Source organism: Arvicola amphibius, chromosome 6, assembly GCF_903992535.2.
Source record: "Arvicola amphibius chromosome 6, mArvAmp1.2, whole genome shotgun sequence".
Taxonomy (NCBI): Eukaryota; Metazoa; Chordata; class Mammalia; order Rodentia; family Cricetidae; genus Arvicola; species Arvicola amphibius.
Window position 1 is genome coordinate 36,526,289 of NC_052052.2, and position 15,775 is coordinate 36,542,063.

The window sequence follows — 15,775 nt, forward strand, 5'->3', positions numbered from 1 at the left end:
TATGACAGATTTCTCTATGAGTGACCGATATCAATTTCTAGAGGATTTTGCTAAGTTAAAAGAGTCTGATGAAATTGGTACATATGTTATAATTACAAGTACAATCTTCTAGAAAATGCAAATAATTATAACAGTATATCAGTGGTTTCCTAGAGTCAAAGAAAAGAGATAGGAAGGAATGATCCCAAAAGCTCACCAAGATAGTTTTGAGGTCACAGTTACTTGTTATATTACTCTGGTGATAATTTCTTGATTGCACACATATTTAATACTTTACAAGTTATTTATCTTGAATATAATCCAGATTTTGTTGCATTTCAATTAAACCTCAATAAAAATCCCTCGATAAAGAGTATTTTTTAAATAAAGTATCGGTGATGATCTTTTGTTGGGTGTTATGTGTACAAACTTTATCACATATGTCTTACTATATAACTTATAATCAGTAAGTAGAACTTACTAACTGGAGACACATGTGTTATGAATGTCAAGTCTAAACCATTGGTCCCACTATTTTCTCTCTGGGTTCTTTTTTTAAAAAAAAATAGTCTGTGGAAATGGTATACTTTCTGAAATTCATGGCACGCTGAACCATGTCACCTATCTTGATAATGAAATTGAAAAGCAAACCCTTTCTTTTGAAGGATTTCACTGTCTGTCAGATTTCGAAGCCCCATATATAATGAAGAACTGTCTATTTAGTAGAAAGTTAGAGTTAAAAATCCAGACTTACAGAGGCAAGAAATACCTTTGTCTCCAACATCCACACACAGATCACTTACTTGAGCTCCAGCATCCAGAGAGAATTTCTTTCCCAGTCCTTCAAAAACTCTCAGTGTCTGCAGGTGTTTCAGCAAAGCTTCATCGCCATTAGCCACTAACAGTTCCTCGAGCTCAGAGCTGGAAATCTCTCCAGGTCCAGCCAGTTTCCTCCAGGGTGGTGTCTGTCATTCACCATTTTAAAATCGGTATTCCTTTCACTGAGAAAACTGGAAGGTTTCTATTTGTTTTGTTTCTGTAAAAGCCCCATGAGCTCACACACAGCATCCTGTGCTCTGTCACTTTTGAGCTCTGATGTTTAGAGTAGACCTGTTCCAACATGACCTACTTGTTTTGTGATGATATCTGAGATCAGACATGTATTTTTAAATCACTTCCCTCTAAATTTTGCTTGAGAACACAAACACACACACACACACACACACACACGCACACACACACACACACACAACCAATACTGGTCTTGCTTGTATTGACAATCATATGATCTCAAAATTACCATTATAAATACGTTATTTAGGTTTTTTTTCCACTCCAATACAAACCAAATGCTTTCAATACTTCTGGACATCAATTACATTTCCTTCCTAAATATTTGCAATATTCAGTTTAGTGGAGGGTAAGTAAGAACAGGACAAGTAATAATTGCCAAAGACTTTTTTATAAGGTATATCAGTGGTTTTTTAAAATAATTTTTCTCATGCAATATATTCACCTTCCCCAACTTCTCCCAAATCCTCCCCTCCTCTACCCACCAACTCCACATTTTCTCCCTGTCTTTAGAAAACAAACAGATAAGTATCAAAAAGGCAAACAAACCAGTTTTAAAAAATGAACAAACAAACAAAAAACACAGAGAAAGTATAAGAAAAACACACACAAAAACTGTTAAATACAAATCCAAGAACCATAATATAAGTAAAAAAAAAAACAATAAGACAAAAAGTCCAAACAAAGATATGAGACAAAAGATCTACAAAAACACAGTTTAGTTCATTTTGTGTTGGCCATCTACTCTTAGGCATGATGATTAACCTTAAGTATGGTTAATACCACAGTGATACTCCATTATAGAAAATTGATTTTCATCCACTACAAGCATATCTCTATTGGAGATGGCTTCTTAGTTGGGGATGGGAGCTTGTGTTCCTACTTTCAACACTGGGGTCCCATTGGCTTGAACATCTGCAGGCTCTGTGATGCTGCCACAGGATCTTTGATTCATATGTGCATCCGTCCCGCTGTGTTTGGAAGACACGGTTTCCTTGGTGTCATCCATCCCCTCTGGCTCTTGCGATGTCTCTGCCTCCTCTTCTACATGGCTTCCTGAGCCCTGGCGGGAAGGCTCGATGATGACATTCCATTGAGGACTCACTGTTTCAGTCCTTCACTCTGCATACAATCCGGTGTGGATCTCTCTGATAGTCGCTATCGATTGAAGGAGCAAGGCTCTCTAAGGATGGCAGCGTAAAATATGAAAAAGTATTTAATATCTTTTGCTATTAATGAGATGCAAATTGAACCTATACAAGATGTCATCTGATTCCAATTAGAGTCACCATCACTAAGAAAACAAAAATCAACTCATGGCTAGCTTGCGAGTACTTCCAGCTGTGGGTATTTGAAACATGGAAGACGTGATTCCTATTTATTGCCTCTAGTTAGCTGCACAGTTTCCCATGAGAAAGGAACCAGCTTGTTCCATTAAAAACAAAGACCTATCGGAGATTGATAACTGATGTTGAAATGGAGCAGTATAAATATTCTCGTTACAATAGCCTTTGTCTTCCCCTTGCTAACTCCACCTCTTCCACAAACACACATATCTCTTAGTAACTTTCTCACCATTGGCTGCCCAGTTCTAATGTCCTTGTGGTGTTGCCTCTTTTTAACTTAATTATTTATTTTTTGAGAATTTCATACATGGGTAGTATATTTACATCGTTTCCATATCTTATTCTCCCCCTTCACGTCCTTCCATGTCTGGCCTACTGAGTCCCTTCCATGTCTGGCCTACTGAGTCCATTAGTGTTGCTCATATGTATAGATGTTGAGAGATGACTTCTTGGTGTGAAAGTAGTCACCTGTCAGAAGGCTAGCCTCAGGAAAAGACCCATTCTTGCTCTCTCGGTAGCCACTGATTGTCTGTAGCTCTTCATCAAAGGCAGAGATAAAGCCTTATAAAACACCCACTATCCACATTGACATGTCAAATAATTTTCTCATTATGCAGGTCTTTCTTGTTTAATCAACCTTATTATGATTTTACAGGTATAGCTTTCCTATCATGTATAAACAACAGTCTCTTCCAACATTTCCTGGTTTGTTCATTCTCTCCACTATCCTCTTCCTCAATGTTCCCTGAATCATAGATGTAAGGGTTGCAGTGTAGATGTATCAGTTGGGGTAGGAAACCCATTATCAATTGTTCTCTGCATTTTGACCAGCTGTGAATTTTTTGTCATAGTCTCCATAGGCTGGGGTCAGGGCCGTCACTGACAAGGGGCAAGAGCTCCACTTTTCTGTGGGTCTAGGGGTAGATATTGAGAATGAAGCTAGAGGGAGTATTCTGGTTTAGGAAAGTGATTCCATGCCCTCACTGTCCTCAGGTACTTAACTAGTTTGAAAGTGCAGAACACAAATGCTCCTTTCTGAACAGAAACAGTGGAGGAGTGGATTGAGGAGGTGGAGGGGAGTGGGAAGAGGGAACGGTAGGGGAAACCCATCAGGATGTAAAATCATATATAAATCAAATTAACAAAATAAGTACCCGGCATAAATTCCTTTTTATTAAGTGGGTCTTAAGTCCAATTACATGACTGTTGTCACCCTCAAAATATAAATGCCACTATTGTACCATTGGCTGCATTTTACTGAGCTGGTCATTGCTGTGGTTCATAGATTTTACAGCTGGGTAGGATTACTAATTGCTTTTCTCCCTTGGAACTAATACAGCAGCTTCGGGAACTATAAGAGCTAGTCCTCAGGGGGGAGGCTTTCAGGTAAGTAGAGTGGAATTTCTCCAAGTTCTGTGCCCAAAGCCTATGATGTCTTCAACAACTTTCCTTCAACGTTCTCAAGGCAACTTATGGCAATGGAAAGAACATATATTGTTTGGAAGACAAATTGTCAAGAGGTTTCCCATACCTGCCACTGAGGGTTTTCTGAAATAGTTTATGGCTCTTGGAGGAAATATTATCGCCCCATGAGACAACTCCACTTGAGATGTATTTTAAGTCAACACAATGTTTTTCTATGGCTTTTTTTTTTAATGGCAAGAATCTTGCAGCCTAACAGTGAGGGTGCTTCTTTATTTATACAGAGTTCAGTAATTAGGGATATATTTATGTTGCCCAAAAACATGCATCATATCAATTTTAATTCTGGACCTGTGTTTAACTCCCTCTGACATATATTTCAGTCATCACTGATAAATGGTGGCAGAACAGAGTTATCTTTTATAAGCATTTCTACTCATCGACTCCATAACCCAATTTTGAAGACTCTAGAGGCATATGACAGCCATTTCCAGGCTCACAGAGCCCGAGTCTTCAAGGATTCTAGACAGAAAGAAAATCTCCAAGCCAGCCTGGGGGCAGATTTCCATGTGCCGAGTAGTGTATTATTTTTTTTTGTGTTTTTTTCAAGTTTCAAAGATTTATTCATCAGTTTAATAAACTCCAAAAAATCAACATGATTTCATGCATTCAGAGGAGTATTTCCTGGTCAAGTGGAAAATTGTGCGGATGCTTCTGAAAGATCTTCGTTATAAGCAGCTTTATGGTGAGCTTCATGGTTTAGAAGTCAGGGCCTTCTTTCTTCAGTTTGCTGTAGTCCACATTCACTGAGTAGAACTTATATTGTTCATTGGGACCCAGTTTGTTCCAAGGCTCTGGGTTATTTTTCCTGTCCCAGCTGACATCTGGATTGAACAATGGTTTCAATGCGGAATTCTACCAGAACTTCCAAGAAGACCTAATACCTATACTCCTTAAGGTATTTCATAATATAGAAACACAAGAGTCACTGCCAAATTCCTTCTATGAAACTACAGTTACCCTGATACCTAAACCACACAAAGACTCAACCAAGAAAGAGAATTACAGGCCAATCTCACTCATGAACATTGACGCAAAAATTCTCAATAAAATACTGGCAAACCGAATCCAAGAACACATTAGAAAAATTATCCACTACGATCAAGTAGGCTTCATCCCAGAGATGCAGGGCTGGTTCAACATACGAAAATCTATCAATGTAATCCATCATATAAATAAACTGAAGGAAAAAAACCATATGGTCATCTCATTAGATGCTGAAAAAGCATTTGACAAAATTCAGCACCCTTTCTATGGCTTTTTCAGACACTTTAGTGTTACTTGTCCTCCCCCTTGCTAGGTGTATGAAAGGACTTTCTGAATAGGATTCCAAATGCTCAGGAATTGTAGCCAGTGGTTATGACATCAAAATTAAAATGTTCCTTTGCCACAAAAACAGTTATCAGATGAGTGAAGGAAAATCCCGCAGAACAGGTGAGAATCTTCCCTGTTCATACATAGAGTAGAGGATATAAATCCAAAATATACGACACAAAGCCTGTGCATCCAAAATATAAGCGCAAAGAATCAAGAAAAAAATAATAACCCAATTAAATAAATAAGAGAAGAGTCAGAACAAAGAATTTCCAGAAGAAATATAAGTGGCCAAGAAATGTTGTTAAAGGTGTTCCTTAGCAACTAAGGAAATGGAAATAAAAATTACTTTGAAATTTCATCTCACTTCAGTCAGAATGGCTAAGATCCAGAAAAAAAAACTGACAACAAATGCTAGAAAAGATGGGGGAAAGGGTGAGGCCTCATTCACTGTTGATGGGACTGCAAACTGGGACAGCCACTCTGGAAATCAGTGTGCCGAATTCTCAAAAGCTAAAGAGAAGACCTACCCAGCTACACCACTCCATGGCATCCTACTCCACAGATCCTTGCACGGCCGCGTTCACTGCTGCTCTGCTCACAATAGCTGGGGAAGGGAAAAACTGATGAATGGATGATGAAAATATGGTTCATATTCACAACGGAATTCTATTCCGCCATAAAGAGTAATAACACCATGGAATTTGCCGTTGATGTTTTCTTTTTAAAGTATTAACGAGTTCTACTCTCAACATAAAAATGTTTAATAAAACTTATATACTCTCCACCTGTTAATCGATTTTCTGTCACTTAAATCCTTCCATCCAGCTGGAAGCTTAAGCAGCTTTAACAAACAGGTTTGACAGGTATCTTGCTTTTAAAACTGGCATCTCCTCTCCTTCACAGCTCTCTATGTGGGTGTGCTCTCTGTTTATGACCCGTTCACTAAAATTAGCTTCTTGGAACCGAAAGCGGGTCTGCCATGAACTAACATATCCATTGCCAGGATAGGTGGTGTTTTTGGAAAGAAAATTCGGTCCTATTAAGAGCAGACACGTAGTATGTGCCTGGCATATGGCGGGGATGATATAATGAGCTAGATCAGGCCCATCCTTGCTCGCTGGAGCTTATGGGAAGAACACAAATAGTGAGAGTCAAAAGCAAAGGGACCAGAGTAGGAGAGCTCACTGGGCAAAGGTAATGGCAGCAAAGAAAAGCACAGCACAGTGCCTGAGAATGAAGCTCACAGCAGGTGGATCACGGAAAGCACAAGCCAGTGAGGGGTGAGATGAAATGCAGCTGCAGGGACAGACGACCACTGGGGACATCTAGACTGATGTGACCAACACTGGGATTTCACCACTGAATGATTTCACCAGAGTGTAAAATTTTGGAGGGACATACACCAAGTTGTGCGTTACTTTTGCAAAGGTCTCTGACTTAGTCAGGAAGAAGAATCAAAGCAAGGTCCCGTCTGACTTGTTCCACACCAGACCCTAAGGCAGGAAAGAGTAGAAGCAGGAAGGCCTGGTCTACCCAACCAGCAACTTGCTGTCTTTTTCTGTCCATGTTTTCTATTAGCTTCCCTCCTTCCATTGAACTCTCTCAAAGTAGAAGCCTGGCAAAGAAACCCTAGCTTTGAAGTGGAATCTCCAGTTAAAGAGAAACACACAGACAAGAAACAGCCTCTCCTGTTGGTGGGGTTTCTTTACAGCCGGCCTCCACTTTCACCCTAGCTCTCCAGTGTGTTTGTCTCCAGTTCTGGTGCCATGGACGTTTGTGCCACTAATTGCCCCAGCATACCATGCAGGCTGGTCAATAATGAAGCCCTTAGAGTTGTAGACTAGAGAATTAAGTCTTCCTCAATACTGGTTAATAGTGTCCAATGTATTGAACTTAGAGCATTTTCTGTTCACTGCTCCATGTTATCCATCCACTTGGTACCATGTCTCCCTCCCTTTGACAAAGTTTTATTACACTATTTCTGCCCATCTCAAAGCCAACTCCCTTCAGAAATCCTGCTGTAGCAGCCCTGGGGTGGGAGGGGCATGGTTTTCTTCTACTTTAAACTCATCAGCCTTATGCAGAGAGGGGTGGCTCATTCACTTAGATGAACACTTAAATTCCACAGTACAAGTAAGAAGTCTTTGGGCCATACTGAACCATGATTTTCTCATTTTCAAAGTGTCGTAGGAATGCTGTATAGTAGGCTACCTCGGAAAGCATTTTTCACCTGGTTAGCACTTCAAGAAAAGGACAATAGTCATTTCTACCTCTTACTGAAATTAGGCTCACTGGCTCACTTCTATTACAGTGTTATGAATTTATCTCTGCATCCTCTACCACCTCTCCTCCCTCACCACCATGAGAAACATGGGATGAAAAATGAATTTAAATATACAAATTCAAAGAGAGTCTTGGCTAAAGAGTCCTTGTTTATCATTAGAAAACCTGCAGTGTTCTAGAGTTCTAGTTATTTATATTTTAAATTAATTAGTAACCACACTAATTTAAAATATAAATTTTAAACATACAATATGTTTATTAAAATATAAATTTTAACAGAGTATTCACATGTATGTTAAAGGGTATAAATTCAAATAACACATTTACAAAACACTGCTGTAGGAATTCCTACTGCCAGTAGCCTTTAAATTACCTGGCCCACTTGGGTGTGGCCTCTTATACTATAAGTGCCTCTCTTCTGGCTGTGGGATTCGGTTGCTGTTCCCCATTCGAGCAGAGGATTGTGATCTGTGAGTCTACCCCTAAATAGGTAACACTCTATTATACTCAATTCTGAGCTAGTGTGGGATTTCTTTTAAGCATCCGTCTTCAGAACACTTCTGTCATTGAAGGGTTTTTTGAATGATACTACTCTACACACTCAACACAATGATGTGTTATCACAGAACAGCTCAGACTTCCTGCTATCCGCCCAATTGCATTGATGCTAGACTCTTCAGGCTGATGAACTCACAGATGATATCCATCTCACCTAATGCTCGGTTTCTCTTCTCACAATGCAAACAGGGTAGATGCTGAAACCTGTTTCATGGCACCACCTTGTGTCCAACTGTTGGTGTTGCACTTTCAAAGTCAAATCTATAGGATGACAGAATATGAACTTATATAATGTACTTCTAAAATTCAAGGGACTTTCCAGTTATTCTATCTTCCTAGTAATGGTGTATAAAGCACCATCCTTTCATTCCTTATTTCTTAGTTCATGGAAAAATCGTGAGTCACAGGTGTTCTCCCAGTATTTGGCATTTAGCTACATTTGTCTTCAGAAACGTAACAACATGGCTGAAGCATGTAATGTATTGCTCCAATCCTCACAATAAAATTTCATAATAGCTGGGCAGTGATGGAACACGTCTTTAATCCCAGGACTTGTGAGGTAGCGGTAGGTGAATCTCTGTGTGTTCGAGGCCAGCCTGATCAACATAGTAATTTGCAGGATAGTCAGGACTGTTTCACAGAGAAATCCTGTCTCAAAAAACTTAAATAAATAAATATAAAAAATCCCACAATATCCTCTACAATTTTCTGTAGGTTACAACAGAAAATTTTGGAAGAACACCGATTTTCCAAAGGCCACACAAACAGTAGCATAAAGAGTACAAAATCAAACCTTAGATAGATCACCCCAAATGCCAGCCTCTTCACTGGGTTTAATTTGATCTTAACATCTTTGTAAAGTATGGGTACTAGTGAGTGTGGCGTGTTTGTGAAAGCACCGGGTTCTTTGACCAGTGGCCATTTGCCAATGATAGTGGGCAATGGAAGACAAGTGAGTGAGTCTCTGAGGATGTGGTTTCAATGAGAAAGGAAGTGAAAGACTTTCACAGAGATCTCGAGTTTCAGAGACTTAAAGAAGAGTTATCTTGGAGCGTTTCTAAAATTTTAGAGATATACTAGCAGTGTCCTTAAGAAAGTTCCCTGAAACTTCACAGTTGTAAAACTTGTAGGTTTTGAAAAAGAGAGAGAGGGAGAAGGGAAGACATGGAGAGGAAAAGCAAGGGGAGTGAGGAGGGTGAGGGAGTAGAGTGGCCGATAAAGAAGTGAGGATTTGAGGGAAATTACACAGAGACCTGAAAACACCAGGACAAGATTGAGCCAAGATAAGCATCAGCAGATACTTTTCTCACACGCTGGATTCTGTCAAGAATGCGTCAGGCTATTCTGCACCTTGGTTATAAAATGAAAACCCAAGGGGTTCCATCACTACCTACAGATTTGGGGCATGGGCCTCTAGTCTCACAAACAAAAAAGACAAAATGGGGTGAGAAGTTCAGGCCCCTGGGGTCTGCCTCACGGCTCAGAAAGATTGGATGGAAGATCCAGTGTTCCGTTTGCCTCTTTGTGGTTGTTTCTTTTGCTGCAATTTTGAAAATAGCTAGTTTTGCTAATAAATAAATAATTATTCTTAATTACTTGCCTTCCACACCAAGACCTTCTTAAATAATTCACATGTTAACTCTACCGCTCCTATCTGACCTTAGGTGGATGTACGTGTGTATACGTATGTACATGTGCTTATCCCATCACTGATAGTTCCAATAAGCATGAGCATGCCCCAAGGGACTCCACAGACTTTTTTTCATTTTTATAATTTTAAATGTTATACACAAGTACTATTTTTACATCATGTCCCCTTCTTTTTCCCTCCTCTAATTCATTCTGCACTCCCTTCCTCCCTTTCAAATTCATGACCTGTTCTTTAAATATTATTGTTCATACACACACACACACACACATACACACACATACACCACACACACACACACACAACACACACACGCATACACTCTATTGATGCTGTTAATGTGGCTGTTTGTATATGTATTTAGAGCTGACCACTTGGGATTGGTAACCTGTGAGGGAGCTCATCCCTGGAGAAGCCGACTCCTTCTGTGCGGTCAACAGTTGTCGATAGCTCCTCACCTAGGCACAGGGTTCTTGTTGGCATGTCAACTCACAGCCACACTGTTGTTGTGTCATTTTCCTGTTACACATGGAAGACACCATCTCACAGCTGACATCCTGATCCTCTGGTTCTTGCAATGTAAAGTACTCCCCTCCTTCCTCAATGTTCCCTGAGCCTTAGGTACATGTGTTGTGTTGGGCACCCTGTGATCAGTTGTCTCTGTGTTTGACTAGATGGGGGTTTCTTTAGTGGTTTATGTTTGCTGAAAAAAATAAGCTTCTTTGATGAGGCGTGATAGCCTTACCTATCTATGGATATGAGGATAAGCATTTTGAACGCAGTATAGGAAAGGAGCAGTAGTACATTCTCAAGGCTACATGACCTTAGCAGCCATGGGTGCTTGGCTAGGTCTACAGTCATCAAGCACAATTCCCTTCATTTGAGCAGAATTTCAAGCCCAATCATGTGGCTATTGGCTATCCACTAACCCCAAGTGTCACTGTTACACCAGTGGTGATATCTTGTTGGGCTGGTCATTGTTATGGTTTATAGACTTCACAACTGTGGAGAACTACTGATTACTTTCCTCCCCTGATAGTTTGCATAACACTTCCAGTAACTGAGGGAGCTGGTCCTAAGGAAGGAGACTTCCATGTCAGTTCCAGCTCAATTTCTCCAAGTTGTATATCCAAAGTGTATAGTGTCTTACACTTACAATAGGGTCTTACCTTTAAATTCTGGTAGGCAATTAATAGAAAAGACAAAGACAATAGTCTATGAATAGCTTTGGAGTCTCTTAATCTACTTCCAGGTCTCAGTCAGAGTGAGACAGAAGTCCAATTTTGGCACCTTGTTCTTTAACTACTGTCATATTTTGCTGTTTCCAGTAGATTAGAACATGTGTGCTATCTTCCTATTATATAAATGCAAAGTCTTTGGGCATTGTCCATAACATACTTTTCCCAGTAACACTTAGGTCTCACTTTCTTGCTCTACTGAGCTTCAGGGTCAGGTTATGACGGACAGAGGCTATCACACTCCATCCTGGAATCCTGCTGGGACCTCAGGAAACAGCCATGTGTGCTAGGGACGAAGACACTTCCTCAATGATTATTATTATTATTATCACAGGCCCCATCGGCCTGTGAGATGGTACTTATCTTCTTCTTCTAAAGGACAAATGGGAGAGAGAACTGTGAAGTGCTTTGTCCCCATGGCTGTGCTAGCGAGTGGAAGAATCTAAATGAATCTTGGCTTGTAGTACTTTAGGCTCAGTGTCTTCACTATTACTCCTCAGCTTCCTGAGCATGCAGTGAATAGTGTTGGGGGAGGGGAGTATCGATAGGGGTGTTCTCATCAACTTGAGATGTGGTCTCCAATTCTAACACCACTTCAACTATCTTGACTGTCAATAGTTCCCCTGTCGGCTTCTAGCTGTCAATTCCTCATGTGTTGGGGGGAGCAGGAGAGAATTTCATTTCAGTTTCTCCAGTCCTCTTAAAATATAGTTAACAAATAGAAATTATACCTCCTGTGACGGTTTGATAGATTCATTTAACAGTTGTGATTTTACATTGTAAAACGATTAGCTCCAGCAAGTTCACATTTGAAGCATGAGACGAGAACTCTCCAGCTGTACTTTCTTACTGTGTTTTAAGAATACAGTATGATATGATCAATGTCCTGATATACCTAAGAGGCCAGAATTTGTTCTTCTGGAAACCGAAACTCTGTAATCCTGCCGTGTAAAACCTGTTTGCCTGGTGTGAGAGAAGGTTGTGACCCCAGCAGCAGTGACAGAACTTATACTGAGCTGGGTCTCCCTTCCTGCCCCTCCTGGGGGCCTGAGCTACTCTGAATCCAGACAAAGTGTGTTTTCTGTACTCCAGGATCACACCTTGCCACAAGAGCAGACACTGTCCCTCAGAACCCAAGGCCCAAGAACTAGAGTGAGATTTCAGGGCCTTGCCTGCCACCCTCTGGGGGAGGAGCCAGGCTCCTTCCCCGTCTTATGTCACTGAGGAGCCTGAGGTACAGACACTGAGCCCAGGAGGTTTTGATCAGGCCAGGCTGTGCAGGTATGTCTTTGGTGATTAGAATGTAAGTCTCCCTCCTTCCCTTTCTTCACTTTTCTCCATCCCCAGTATTATGTTGCCATCTTGCTCAGACATACACGTCTATGTATTTCTCCTTTCCTCTTAGAATTAAGCATCTTCCTCAGGTACCATATGGACAGCAGACTTCCTAATCCTTGGCCTTCGGTAGCTGCAGGGAGGGACCTATAAAGAAGTGTGTACCCACTTTGGCCTCACAAACCATATGGTTTCCTTGCCAGGGTCCAGACTTGCCTCTCCTCCCACCCCTGTGAGTGAGCCTTGTTCTATGGCGAGGTGCTGCTGGTGTTGCACTCTTAGGGGTAGTGTACTGCCTCTGGGTTGTTCATGGATAAGCCAGACCTGGCCCTGGCACAGTGTGCTAGTGGGTGAATGGGCTCTGCATTTGTACTGAACTGAACACAGGCATACAAAACCAGCATCCCTAGGCATTGAGGTCTGAGAACGCAAAAGCCAATGGGGAGGAAGGGTGAAGACTACAGTGATATTCCCTGGCACATAACTAAAACCCAGACTCGGGATGGGGGCTGTACCCAGCTGAACGGCCTTTTCACTCTGCTCGGTGTTCCAGCTGGATTGGACAATAAGAAGGGATACCTTTCTCTCCTCTTCTCCTCTCTCTCTCTCTCTCTCTCTCTCTCTCTCTCTCTCTCTCTCTCTCTCTCTCTCTCTGTGTGTGTGTGTGTGTGTGTGTGTGTGTGTGTATGTGTGTGTTTCTCGACATGGGACTAGAAAAGAAGGGACAATGGTGCTGATCACTTTTAGAGTCATTTGATCCCAAATTAAAAACCCAAACAAACCCCAGAAGTTAACTAATAAATTCCTTTTCTAACTTAAAGTAGGAATAATAGAGCCCACTGAGATGCTCATATGTCACTGCCTGTGATGGGAGTGACTGGGAGTGACCCAGTACCGTGGGCAGTAGTCTTAAACATTCTACCCTTCATTGTTGTGGATGAGGAAGTTGTCAGAAGAGGCCCGTAAAGAGTGGTTTTACAGGAAGGACTTGCAAGCAGCCTGGATGCAGGCCAGCAGGAGGTACACAGAGCCTGCCCAGAACTACTAAGGTAAGCACTACCTTAGTATTACTTAGGTAAGGAAATAGGGGATAAGGTAAGTAATTCTTACCTTAGTAAGAATTACTAAGGTAAGGAGATAGGAGATTTGTAGACAGCTGGATGAAAGGGCCTTCCCTTTCCTGAAACAGAATGATTTGATTCCATGGTACATAGAAAAGGGGAAGGCTGAGTAGTAATCTATATACTCAAGCATCTGAAGCCATGTGCTCAAAGCCTCCCCACTAGTAATTTCCTCACCTGGTCAAAACCTCCCACAAGACCTTTCCTGGAGGCAGGGTCAGTCCTTAGGGGTGAATCGAAACTGAGTCTGTTCCACACATAGAGCACTAGGGACAAAGTGAGGGGAAGGACTTACAGGTGGTGGGGAAGACCTTAAGGAAAACACCCATGCAGGGCCTCTCCTCTCCACCTTGGCCCATAGATTCCTCTGTCTGCACCTGCAGCACAGCTGCTTCCTTCTTGCCTGTCACCCTCACTGGCCTCAAAAGGCAATGTCACTACCTCCCTTCAATGGCTTTGCTCCCGTCAGTGAGAGACATGAATAAAAACCAAGACAAAAACTCTTAGGACTCATGTCTAAGGCGTCAGGCTGCAATCGGCAGATGCATTTGGAGAGCTAGTCAGGCGTGCCCTGGAGCTCAGGATGTTCCCAGGGTGGGAGCCGAGAAGGTTTCAGAGGAAAGAGGACGATGGAGGATATAGCACTCACAAAGACCTGGAGAGCAGAGCCACCATGTTGCATACCAGAGTCAACCCCCCCACCCGCCATATTTCAGTCTAGTAGCAAGGAAACAGCAAGGAAGGGTCATGACCCCACTTCTGAGAGCTGTGGGGAAGGGAGAACCCCCATAAGCTGCCCACAGGACAGTGCCCTGTGACAGCTGGCAAGGCCACCTGTTCATCTGCACGCTGCAAAACGACCAAAGGGAAAAGAACAGGACAAACAGAATAGGTAGGGCTAAGACTACAGGAGACGTGAGCTATCCTAGAGGATGGAAATGGTAGCTGGTGACCAAGAATGATAAGGCCGAGAAGCCTGGGGATCTACAAGCCAGGATCCAAGAAGAATTACACAGTTTTCAATGAAGATCCAACCTAGAGTCCCAGAGAGGCTAAGATGTTGGGCATATGGGTCTGATCTTCCACATTCTGTGAACTGGAGGTAAAATAGGCTGGACTCAGGAAAATGATCCTAAGAGTATTTTCTTAAGCTGGTTGCTCAGTGGGACATTCTTTCCACATTCCTAAATTAAAGTCCAGGCCATTTTCTCATTACAATTACTTGGAAATTCTAACATTTTAAGCTTGAAGATATAGCCTGAAGTATTCAGAAATTGTAATCCAAGTGCCTCAGACTATTTAATAATTCAGTCTTTATTCATCAGGTAAACTTCTCTTCCCTGTGCATCCTGCCCTCTCTAGAGATGGCTTCTGGATGTTTAGGCAAGCCTTGTCTGTTTAAACACATATAAAATATCACTACACAGATGAGCTATTGGCACAGACGCTCTGACTTGAGCAGGGCTCTCCTGAGAAGGCGTAACTGGAGAACTTAGAATAGGCATAAGGCTGGCTCTTTCCTGGGGATGTCTCTGGGCATAGGGTTCCTCAGTGTGACACCAAGACACGTCAACTCCATGGCTGCAACAGTGCAGAGTCGGCTGCCTTGTTCCGGCAGCTTTGATATTGTGTGGCCAAACCTGCTGGTTTAGGATTAGACCAACTGTAGGGTTTGGGCGCAGCCTCTAGCACTTAGGAGGAGGCAGCTGGGAAAATGGTGTAGACTACATAGGCAGCAGAGCCCTGAGGGTCTCTTTCTGAGTAGTAAGGCAGAACATTCTAGACTCAGCTCTCTACTTCCTGCTATACCCTCATCCTTCTCTGAAGGAATGAGCCATAGGCAGCCCTAGGTAGTCCTCAGTGAGCTAAGCTCACACCTAGCCTCTGCCCGTCCCTAACAACATCCATGCAACTGCAAGCCACGTTTCCTACTGCCCCTCTACAAAGCACACACCAGGGACTGTCTTTAACATTTCTCTGATGTTGCTAACAATTGAGTTCCTTACCTATCTCATTTGCTTGATAAACACTTATTACATGTAAATGCATGTGAAAGACATTTTTGCTACAAATGTGCCTCTCTGTCCTTCTGGCCCCTAACCCAAATAAATATTACACTCTGCTATACCCAATTCCAATTGGCTACCCTGGTAGGTCCACTTCCAATTCCTGTGGCTCCAGATGCCCTCCCTATACCTGCTGTTCTGAGCTAGAGAGTCAAGCCGAAAGAAATCCACGGCTCTGCTTTTTACTTTCTTTATCCCACAATGAAAAGAGAGGAGATTGTGGCTGAGATGGAGATGCGTGGTCAAAAGGATCCCTTTACCCACCCCAATCTGAGACAAAAACACAATCCTGACAAAAACACAACACTTACAGACTGGAAGGTACAAGTGT